Genomic DNA, 12,026 nt, shown 5'->3' on the forward strand with positions numbered 1-12,026 from the left:
CCTGCAGAGCTCCAGACCCGTGGTTTATGGAAAACGGCATTGTCAAACAAAGTCTGCAACAGTGGAGATGCCTTGGTTCACATCACTCCCAAAATGCCAGGGATACTGAACTCCCAATAAACTACGTCCTAACAATACCCAAAATGTCTGCCTCTGCTAAATTGTGCAGGGAGGGTAAGTGTTGGCCTTTGGTTTGTTGAAGGCATTGCCCAGTGTTAATTGGATAGCAAGTCAGAGTATCCTGCAAGAGAAGTGGCAGGAATAAGAGAAGCTAGGTCACTATGCAAATCGCCTAACAACTTCCCATCTTTGCCTGGGTCTCAGAAGTGATCTTTCACTCATGTAGAAACCTGTAGTGTGAGTTTCCTAGCCCTCCATCCTCTCCATATGTCAGATGTGGGTCAGGTGGCAGCCTTGCAGGGCTTAAGTGAATATGGTAGGGCCTCATGAGGCCATCTGGAGCCAGGTCTGCTGTAAATGAGACTGCAGTGGAGGTGATGGCTACTGAGAAGAGCACAGTGGAGGGCATGGGGGCTGAGCTGTGAGATATACACTCTGCTGCCCTCACTGAGCTCTCAATGGAAAAGGAAACCGACGAAAGGTCAAGTCATGAGGGATATGTTTCTGGAACCATTTATAACAGTCGAGGGACTAGAACATCATTTCCCAATCTATTTCAGGTCCTTTTGCTTCCTTGGACTCCCATTTTGTGCTTTTGTAGAAAATCAATTTTTGTATTCTGTGTGCTCAGGTACTTCAAAAATTTTTCCCTATCACATCAGGCTGAAAAGCCACCTTTCATGGGAGGTTTTGTGGCTAGAAGACTACCTCTCTACCTCATGGGATGGGAGTGTGAACAATTCAGTCTTTGAAAATCAAGTGTATGTGGGTCTCTGATGAGGCTGGTGTAAAACTGTGTATGTAAGTCCAGATATTCAATAAGTGTTCATCTCTGTGTAACAGGTTCTCCAATTGGTGTAGTGAAAAAAGCTCTGCTAATATCTTTGTTCCCTCTATCTGGACATTCTAGAAGACAAGGAACAAGAAAACATGTAAAAATATACCCTGTATTCTGGTGGTTATTTGTAAAGAAGCAGAGAAACCTGGAGAAGGCCTGGGATTTCTGTCATTTTTGAGCCATTGTATCTGTCAGTTTGTGAGTCTGGGTTTGCCCATCTGTACAGTGACAAAGTGCGAATTTATATGTTTATCTGGGGGGTGGAATGTATGCATTTAAAAATCTGGAATGCTTTGTTTTCATTTTCTTGCCTGATTTTCCTGGCAACACCTCCCTTATGACATTGAATACTACTGATCAGAGCAGACATCCTTGTTTCTTTTCTGATCTTACATATTAAAAGTTCAGTTTTTTACCATCAAAATGCTGTTTTAGGTTTTTCATATGTGACTTATAGAAGGTTGAGGACATTGTCTTCTATTCATACTTTATTGTGGGTTTTTATGAATGGGTGCTAAATTTTGTGAAATGTTTTTCTGCATCAATTGAGGTGATTGTACTTTTTCTGTCATTTTGTTAATGTGATGTAGTACTTTGATTTTCAGATGTTGAACTATACTTACATTTCAGGAGTCAATCTCACTTGGTTATGTTGTATAATGTTTTTAATATGTTGCTCAATAAAGTTTGTTGGTGTTTGAGTATTTTTGTGTCAAAATTCGTAATGATTATTAATGCTATTTTCCTTGGTCTCTCAAGCCATTCTGCACCTGGTGGGGGGTCCTGCCGTGCTCTCTCTGAGACCTCACCTATGTGAGTAATAAGGCTCAGTGTGTGTGTGTACTACATAGACATAACTGTCAATATCCAAACCACATCCTTTCAGGTTCCCTTAATTTGTGGTACAGGCAGGATTTCTAGATGTAGATCTCCATACCCTATGTGTGTCTGCCTTGTTCTAGGCTGTCACCCTGCTCTACAGCCTGATGGCCAGTGTGCAGCTGGAGCTGCTACTTGCAGCTCTGTGTTGCATTTTTGAATCATAGCAGGCCTCAGTTCAGGATAGCCAGTGGAGGTCACCAGTTTGCATAATTCCTTGGCCTTCAGGAGCAGGAGTATGGGATTGGAGCCCCCCTTTAAGTCATTCTGATTTGGGTCTTTTGGCTGAGACTTATCTGTGTATTTTGGAATGAAGCTGTGACTGATGCTGGGTTTTGGCCTTGATCTACAGGTCTAGGGTTGGGGATTTGTATTGTTTTATTCTATGCAAGTTGTGGGCCTACTGAGTGATCATTTCAGAAAGAACAGTCACATGAAAAAGACAAAAGGAAGAGAAAGAGAGTGGGTCAGTAGTTGGCATCTTGAGGTCCACACTCACCTGGACCCTTAAGTACTTCTGTTGCCTCTGCTGCCTCTGCTTCTAACTCAGCAAAAACCTGATCCCCCAGGTTGTCAGGGACAACCCTTGTGGCGTTCTTGTAGCACAGTAAAGGTGTTCATTTAAACCTGAATAAAGCCTTGTGTCATTAAACCACACAGAGCATCTATTGTCATACAGGAGGCCTCTAACTGATAATACCCGTTTGAAGATCTGTGGAGGAAAATTTCACACACTGCAGTTGAGAGGACCTTTCCTTCCTTAAAGTATTACCAGTGACCAGAAAACAAAACAGCAAATAAAGATAATAAGGTTCTTCTTGTTTCCTTCCTCCCAACAACAAAAAGCTAAAACAAAAGTCCATGATTGGAACCATTTGGAAATTGAACATATACTAACAGAATTTGAGAAAATTCAATACTGATTCTTGATCAAAAACACTTAACACGGGCTGGACACAGTGGCTTATGCCTGTAATCCCAGCACTTCAGGAGGCCAAGGTGGGTGGATCACCTGAAGTCAGGAGTTCAAGATCAGACTTGCCAACATGGTGAAACCCCATCTCTACTAAAAATACAAAAATTAGCTGGGCGTGGTAGTATATGTCTGTAATCCTGGCTACTTGGGAGGCTGAGGTAGGAGAATGGCTTGAACCTAGGAGGCAGAGGTTGCAGTAAGCCAAGATTGTGCCACTGCACTCCAGCCTAGGCAACAGAACGAGACTGTGTCTCAAACAAAAGAAAACAAACAAACAAACAAACAAAAAACACAATAGGAATAGAATAAAACTACATCAAATTAAAGCCATATATGAAAAGCCCACAGCTAACATACTCAACAGTAAAAGACTGAAAGCTTTTGCTCTAAGATGAGGAACAGGACTAGGATACTCACTCTCACCTCTTCTGTTAGACATATCACTCCAAGTTCTAGCCAGAACAATTACACAAGAACAAGATATAAAAGCCTTTCACATTGGGCAGGGAGAAGCAAAAGTATGTATTTTTTTGATGACAAAATCCCTATGGAAAACTTCTTAAGGATTAATTTTTAAAACTTTAAACTATATAGTCATCCTTCAGTTTTCATGAGGGATTGGTTCCAGGATTGCTCTCACATATTAATGTTTATGGAACCAAAATTGCCTTATATAAAATGTCACAGTATTTACATATAACCTATACATATTCTCTTACATATTTTAAATCTTCTCAAATATTTCTAATACCTTATACAATGCAAGTACTATGTAAATATTTGTTATATTGTATTATTTAGGGAATAATGAGAAGAAAAAGGTGTACATGTTCAGTACAGCTGAAACCATCCATTTTTTGTGTTAATATTTTTGATCTGTGGTTGTTGAATCCTTGAATGTAGAACCCAAGGATATGGAGTGCCACCTATATATGATTTAAGCAAAGTTGTAGTATACAAAATCAGCACAAAGAGTCTGTTGTGTTTTTATATACTATCAATGACCAATCAGAAAAGAAAATTAAGCAAACAATCCCATTTATAATAGCATGTAAAAGAACAGATGCTTAAGAAAAATGGTAACCAAGAAGGCAAGAGATTTATACAATGAAAAGTACAAGGTATTGCTACAAGAAATCAAAGAAGATACAAATAAATAGAAATATTTCTGTGATATTGAGAAATATCTACTTTGCTTTGTTCCTATGTCTTAGGCTAGAGTTCTTAAAATATTTGGAATCTACAAAGTGATAAGCATTTTTTTTTTGTATACTAATGAGATGACTATTAGTTGGGGGCTTCTGGATAGCCTCAGGATTGTCGTGGTTGCCAGGGGAACCTACCCTGTGATTAGAGGGTTGGAATGTTTGGCCCCACACCAGACCTCCCTGGAGGGGACAGGGACTGAATCTATCACCAATGGCTAATGATAGGATCACTTGGAGATTTCTAGAGGGTGGTGCACCCAGAGAGAGCATGGAAGCTCCGTGCTCTTTCCCATATATCCTGCCCTGTATAGCTCTTCCATTTGTCTGTTCATCTATATTTTTTGTAATATTCTTTATAATTAATGGGTAAACAAGTAAATCAGTAAACTGTTTACTTGTAGTCAGTAATAAGTAACGTATTCCCTTGAGTTCTGTGACCCCCTATAGCAAATTATTTGAACCTGAGGTCATGGTCATGGTAACTCCAAGGTAGAGCTGCTCAGTCAGAATTTGCAGAGGTCCAGATTTGTAACTGGCATCTGAAGTGGGGCGCCATGTTGTGGACTGGAGACCTTAACCTGTGGATCTGATGCTATCTCCAGGAAGTGTTTGAATTCAGCTGAATTGGAGGACACCTGCTGGTGTCTGCTGGAGAATCCACTGCAGAATCCCTTGCTTCTGATGTGTGGAAAGAATCCCATACATCTGATCACAGAAGTATTCTGTGTTTATTTTGTGTAAGAGTATGAAAAATTGCTATTTTTCTTTATATTCTTAGAGACTCTAATGTTCATAGATTGGATGACCATATTGTTAATATGTCAAAACTGCCCAAAATGATCTACATATTTAATGCAATCTACATTAAAATTTCAATGACATTTTCTTGTAAAAATACTTTTTAAAATCTCAAGTTGTTTCTCTGTGTTTTACTGATATTCTTTGGAGTTTTTTTTTTTTTCTTCTTCTTATTATTATACTTTAGGCTCTATGGTACATGTGTGCAACGTGCAGGTAAGTTACATATGTATACATGTGCCATGCTGGTGCACTGCACCCACCAACTCGTCATCTAGCATTAGGTGTATCTCCCAGTGCTATCCCTCCCCCCTCCCCCCACCCCACAACAGTCCCCAGAGTGTGATGTTCCCCTTCCTGTGTCCATGTGTTCTCATTGTTCAATTCCCACCTATGAGTGAGAATATGCGGTGTTTGGTTTTTTGTTCTTGCGATAGTTTACTGAGACTGATGATTTCCAATTTCATCCATGTCCCTACAAAGGACGTGAACTCATCATTTTTTATGGCTGCATAGTATTCCATGGTGTATATGTGCCACATTTTCTTAATCCAGTCTATCATTGTTGGACATTTGGGTTGGTTTCAAGTCTTTGCTATTGTGAATAATGCCGCAATAAACATATGTGTGCATGTGTCTTTATAGCAGCATGATTTATAGTCCTTTGGGTATATACCCAGTAATGGGATGGCTGGGTCAAATGGAATTTCTAGTTCTAGATCCCTGAGGGATCACCACACTGACTTCCACAAGGGTTGAACTAGTTTACAGTCCCACCAACAGTGTAAAAGTGTTCCTATTTCTCCACATCCTCTCCAGCACCTGTTGTTTCCTGACTTTTTAATGATTGCCATTCTAACTGGTGTGAGATGGTATCTCATTGTGGTTTTGATTTGCATTTCTCTGATGGCCAGTGATGGTGAGCATTTTTTCATGTGTTTTTTGGCTGCATAAATGTCTTCTTTTGAGAAGTGTCTGTTCATGTCCTTCACCCACTTTTTGATGGGGTTGTTTGTTTTTTTCTTGTAAATTTGTTGGAGTTCATTGTAGATTCTGGATATTAGCCCTTTGTCAGATGAGTAGGATGCGAAAATTTTCTCCCATTTTTTTTTTCTTTTATTATTATTATTATTATTATTATTATTATACTTTAGGTTTTATGGTACATGTGCGCAATGTGCAGGTAAGTTACATATGTATACATGTGCCATGCTGGTGCGCTGCACCCACCAACTCGTCATCTAGCATTAGGTATATCTCCCAATGCTATCCCTCCCCCCTCCCCCCACCCCACAACAGTCCCCAGAGTGTGATGTTCCCCTTCCTGTGTCCATGTGTTCTCATTGTTCAATTCCCACCTATGAGTGAGAATATGCGGTGTTTGGTTTTTTGTTCTTGCGATAGTTTACTGAGAATGATGATTTCCAATTTCATCCATGTCCCTACAAAGGACGTGAACTCATCATTTTTTATGGCTGCATAGTATTCCATGGTGTATATGTGCCACATTTTCTTAATCCAGTCTATCATTGTTGGACATTTGGGTTGGTTCCAAGTCTTTGCTATTGTGAATAATGCCGCAATAAACATACGTGTGCATGTGTCTTTATAGCAGCATGATTTATAGTCCTTTGGGTATATACCCAGTAATGGGATGGCTGGTTCGAATGGAATTTCTAGTTCTAGATCCCTGAGGAATCGCCACACTGACTTCCACAAGGGTTGAACTAGTTTACAGTCCCACCAACAGTGTAAAAGTGTTCCTATTTCTCCACATCCTCTCCAGCACCTGTTGTTTCCTGACGTTTTAATGATTGCCATTCTAACTGGTGTGAGATGGTATCTCATTGTGGTTTTGATTTGCATTTCTCTGATGGCCAGTGATGGTGAGCATTTTTTCATGTGTTTTTTGGCTGCATAAATGTCTTCTTTTGAGAAGTGTCTGTTCATGTACTTCACCCACTTTTTGATGGGGTTGTTTGTTTTTTCTTGTAAATTTGTTGGAGTTCATTGTAGATTCTGGATATTAGCCCTTTGTCAGATGAGTAGGTTGCGAAAATTTTCTCCCATTTTGTAGGTTGCCTGTTCACTCTGATGGTAGTTTCTTTTGCTGTGCAGAAGCTCTTGAGTTTAGTTAGATCCCATTTGTCAATTTTGGCTTTTGTTGCCATTGCTTTTGGTGTTTTAGACATGAAGTCCTTGCCCATGCCTATGTCCTGAATGGTAATGCCTAGGTTTTCTTCTAGGGTTTTTATGGTTTTAGGTCTAACATTTAAGTCTTTAATCCATCTTGAATTGATTTTTGTGTAAGGTGTAAGGAAGGGATCCAGTTTCAGCTTTCTACATATGGCTAGCCAGTTTTCCCAGCACCATTTATTAAATAGGGAATCCTTTCCCCATTTCTTGTTTTTGTCAGGTTTGTCAAAGATCAGATACTTGTAGATATGTGGCATTATTTCTGACGGCTCTGTTCTGTTCCATTGATCTATATCTCTGTTTTGGTACCAGTACCATTCTGTTTTGGTTACTGTAGCCTTGTAGTATAGTTTGAAGTCAGGTAGTGTGATGCCTCCAGCTTTGTTCTTTTGGCTTAGGATTGACTTGGCGATGCGGGCTCTTTTTTGGTTCCATATGAACTTTAAAGTAGTTTTTTCCAATTCTGTGAAGAAAGTCATTGGTAGCTTGATGGGGATGGCATTGAATCTGTAAATTACCTTGGGAAGGATGGCCATTTTCATGATATTGATTCTTCCTACCCATGAGCATGGAATGTTCTTCCATTTGTTTGTATCCTCTTTTATTTCCTTGAGCAGTGGTTTGTAGTTCTCCTTGAAGAGGTCTTTCACATCCCTTGTAAGTTGGATTCCTAGGTATTTTATTCTCTTTGAAGCAATTGTGAATGGGAGTTCACTCATGATTTTGCTCTCTGTTTGTCTGTTATTGATGTATAAGAATGCTTGTGATTTTTGCACATTGATTTTGTATCCTGAGACTTTGCTGAAGTTGCTTATCAGCTTAAGGAGATTTTAGGCTGAGACAATGGGGTTTTCTAGATATACTATCATATCATCTGCAAACAGGGACAATTTGATTTCCTCTTTTCCTAATTGAATATACTTTATTTCCTTCTCCTGCCTAATTGCCCTGGCCAGAACTTCCAACACTATGTTGAATAGAAGCGGTGAGAGAGGGCATCCCTGTCTTGTGCCAGTTTTCAAAGGGAATGCTTCCAGTTTTTGCCCATTCAGTATGATATTGGCTGTGGGTTTGTCATAAATAGCTCTTATTATTTTGAGATACGTCCCATCAATTCCTAATTTATTGAGAGTTTTTAGCATGAAGGGTTGTTGAATTTTGTCAAAGGCCTTTTCTGCATCTATTGAGATAATCATGTGGTTTTTGTCTTTGGTTCTGTTTATATGCTGGATTACATTTATTGATTTGCGTATATTGAACCAGCCTTGCATCCCAGGGATGAAGCCCACTTGATCATGGTGGATAAGCTTTTTGATGTGCTGCTGGATTCTGTTTGCCAGTATTTTATTGAGGATTTTTGCATCAATGTTCATCAAGGATATTGGTCTAAAATTCTCTTTTTTGGTTGTGTCTCTGCCAGGCTTTGGTATCAGGATGATGCTGGCCTCATAAAATGAGTTAGGGAGGATTCCCTCTTTTTCTATTGATTGGAATAGTTTCAGAAGGAATGGTACCAGCTCCTCCTTGTACCTCTGGTAGAATTCGGCTGTGAATCCATCTGGACCTGGACTTTTTTTGGTTGGTAAGCTATTGATTATTGCCACAATTTCAGCTCCTGTTATTGGTCTATTCAGAGATTCAACTTCTTCCTGGTTTAGTCTTGGGAGGGTGTATGTGTTGAGGAATTTATCCATTTCTTCTAGATTTTCTAGTTTATTTGCATAGAGGTGTTTGTAATATTCTCTGATGGTAGTTTGTATTTCTGTGGGATCAGTGGTGATATCCCCTTTATCATTTTTTATTGCATCTATTTGATTCTTCTCTCTTTTTTTCTTTATTAATCTTGCTAGCGGTCTATCAATTTTGTTGATCCTTTCAAAAAACCAGCTCCTGTTTGTAGGTTGCCTGTTCACTCTGATGGTAGTTTCCTTTGCTGTGCAGAAGCTCTTTAGTTTAATTAGATCCCATTTGTCAATTTTGGCTTTTGTTGCCATTGCTTTTGGTGTTTTAGACATGAAGTCCTTGCCCATGCCTATGTCCTGAATGGTATTGCCTAGGTTTTCTTCTAGGGTTTTTATGGTTTTAGGTCTAACATTTAAGTCTTTAATCCATCTTGAATTGATTTTTGTATAAGGTGTAAGGAAGGGATCCAGTTTCAGCTTTCTACATATGGCTAGCCAGTTCTTAAAACATGTTTCAATGTCTTTGACTGTAAAACCACACATCTTCATCACTTTAGTGTCAATCTCTGGTGCTTTATTTTTCAAGTCATGGTTTTATGAATGTATTTGATGCTTGTGGGCATCAAATCAGCACATTACATGATTAGGTTTTTATTACAGTCTCAGTGGTCTGGCTTTGTTTATGCTTATTCTTTCACGAATTCCAAGCAGGTTGGTTACTGTGTTCTCCTATGGTCACTGCTTCCTTTTCAGCATTAGAGAGCGCTCTAAGCCTAGGTTTGCCACATGTTCAAAGTTGCTGTGTTGTTCTGGCCTGAAAGGACTAGAAGAGGGCTTGAAGTGGCTACTCCAACCCACTGGCTTTACAAGTTTCCCCATGGGACTGGGGCAGGTCCAGAGGTTCTGTTTATGGTCCCCTGGTTGGGATCAGGCACTTTAGTGCTCTGCCCAGTGTGGGGCCCAGCACTGGGCTTCATGGCAACATGTACCTGCTTCCCTCTCCTTCCTTTAAGCAGACACTGCCTCTGTCTGTTCTGTGCTTCCTGGGGTAGGGGAAGGATGAGATTGGCAGTCTCATGGCTACCACAGCTGCTGTAATGCTGGGTCACACCCGAAGCCCACAGCCGGAGACCAGCACAGCACAGAGTGATGCCCAAGGCCCACACTGCTACAGCTGCCTGCCACTGAGGTTTGTTTGTGTCTCAAGGCTGCTGCAGAGTGTTAGTGGTGATGTGGGCTGGGACACAAGACTGTCTCACCAAGGCTGTGGGTCTCTATCTGGCACTGTGGCAGGTCCAGTAGCTCTGTCCACAGGCACCAGCCTGGAATCAAGGCCACTGAGTTTTGCCTAGTGTTGGATTTCACCATGGCCAGCCTGGCACTGGGTTGCCAGGGAAAGCCTTGAGCTCATGTTCCTCTCCTTTTCCTTAGTGGATAGGGTCCCTTTCTGCATTGTGCTGCTGAGGAATGGTGGGGGTAGTCCCTTGGCCACCAAGACTTAGCTGGGCAATGCCCAAAGCTCATGGAAATTGGGACCAGAAAAAAAACCTAGAGAATTTCCCAGGCCAGTGCTGATATGCTTCACCTGCTGCTCAAGTTTACTCATGGCCCAATGCCACTGCAGAAGGCCAGAAGTGATACAAACCAGAACATGAGACTGTCCTGTTGGGGCTGAAGTTTTCCACCAGGTGCTGGGAGGAGTCTAGGGACTTTGTTCATGGATCCTGCTCTGGGGTCAGTACTGTAGGGTTCTCCCTGGCACTGCATTTTACTGTGATAGGCCCAGCGCTGGCCTTCAAGTCAAAGCCCTTCACTGTCATCACTCTCCTTCCTCAAGTGAGCCATGTCCCTGAGCTGCACTTCTTGGAGTTGAGGAAAGGGTGAGGTTAGCAATGGACTATTGTCCTTCCTCCCTATTCAATGCCTCTTTTCTTATTGCTGTGCTAAAATCAGGTACTCTGATCTCTCACCTGGCTTCCTTAGCTCTTGTGAAGGTATTTCTGTGCTTAGTTGTTCAATTTTATTTTTCTGTGGAGGAGATGATTTCTGGAGGGTCCTATTTCACCATCTTGCTTCACTCCTCCTTCAATTAAAGATTATTTCCCAAAATATCCTTCTGATTTTCCTGGAGCTGACTCCCCTGTCTCCATCTTTAAGGGTTTTTCATATTAAATATTTAGCCTTAAATGGCTTTAAGTTTTGGAAGATAAATTTATCTTGGGGAAGGGAGCAGAAACAACACTTATATTCATATAAAAGAGAGGTAGAGGAAAGCTCTGCCCACTTCTCTCCAGGTCTCCAGGGCTGAGTTCTCTTGCCAATGAGCTTAGCTCACTCCACTCAGACCTGCTGGGAAGTGGGCACAGATGATGGAATCAGGACTGTTTACCATTTAAGCCTCAAGGCTTGCTGATGTCTTGTCTCCATAGTTTTCCTTCTCCCCTTTTTCTCCTTTCATAGGAGTTGAGTGATGTAGCTCTGCCTGTGGAAACCATCTACCTCCTACCACCTTCTCCATCAAATCTTCTGTGCTCAGATTTATTTGTAGTGTGTGCTCCTGCAGTCTCCAAATCAACTGAGGTGGTTCCTCTTGTGCCTATTTGGGATACAGACTGACTGGAAGTTTCCAAATGCCCTGTGAGAAGCTGAGTCCATAGGATAGATGTCTTAGTACACCATAGGCTTTCCACAGTCTCTCTTGGTCTCTGTTTTCTTGGCTGGGTATTAAATTCGATAACTGGTGATGAGTGAAAAGAGTGACACGGAATTGAAGAATACTTTCTTCACTTTATGTTTTCATGGATCCAAGGCATGCCCCAGCCAACACAGCAGATAAAGCAGGACATTGAGAATTTCAGTGCTCTAGTGGGAGTTCCAGCAGGAGGCACCCAATAATCACTACAGAGTGAGCTCTGAGTATCCTGCTGTGTGGCCTGGTGGCTGGCAGGAGACTAGGAACCTGCCTTTTCTGCCCTGAATGCACACATGCATCTCTGGTGCGTTTAGGGGGACAGCTTGAGGAAGGTAAATTTTAGAAAACTGTGGCCATGTTTGAAAGACTGGAGAGAGCTGAACTCTCTGAAAGGCTCCTATTACTCTATGAGCAGAGAGACAGGAGGAAGCTATAAGACAGATAATCATAGTGGAAGTTGTGAGGATCCAGAGTAAACAGGAGGGAAAGGGAGACTTCATCCTACAGGAAGGGTCAGGCCAGGACCATCCTTCAGCACAGCTGTCCCAGGTACCACGTGCTTGTGAAGCTAAACCTGTCTGACCTCACATTTGGTAATGACACCTGATCTGTGGTCAGATGAGAGAGGCAGCAAGTC

Source organism: Pongo abelii, chromosome 8 (assembly GCF_028885655.2).
Source record: "Pongo abelii isolate AG06213 chromosome 8, NHGRI_mPonAbe1-v2.0_pri, whole genome shotgun sequence".
Lineage (NCBI taxonomy): Eukaryota > Metazoa > Chordata > Mammalia > Primates > Hominidae > Pongo > Pongo abelii.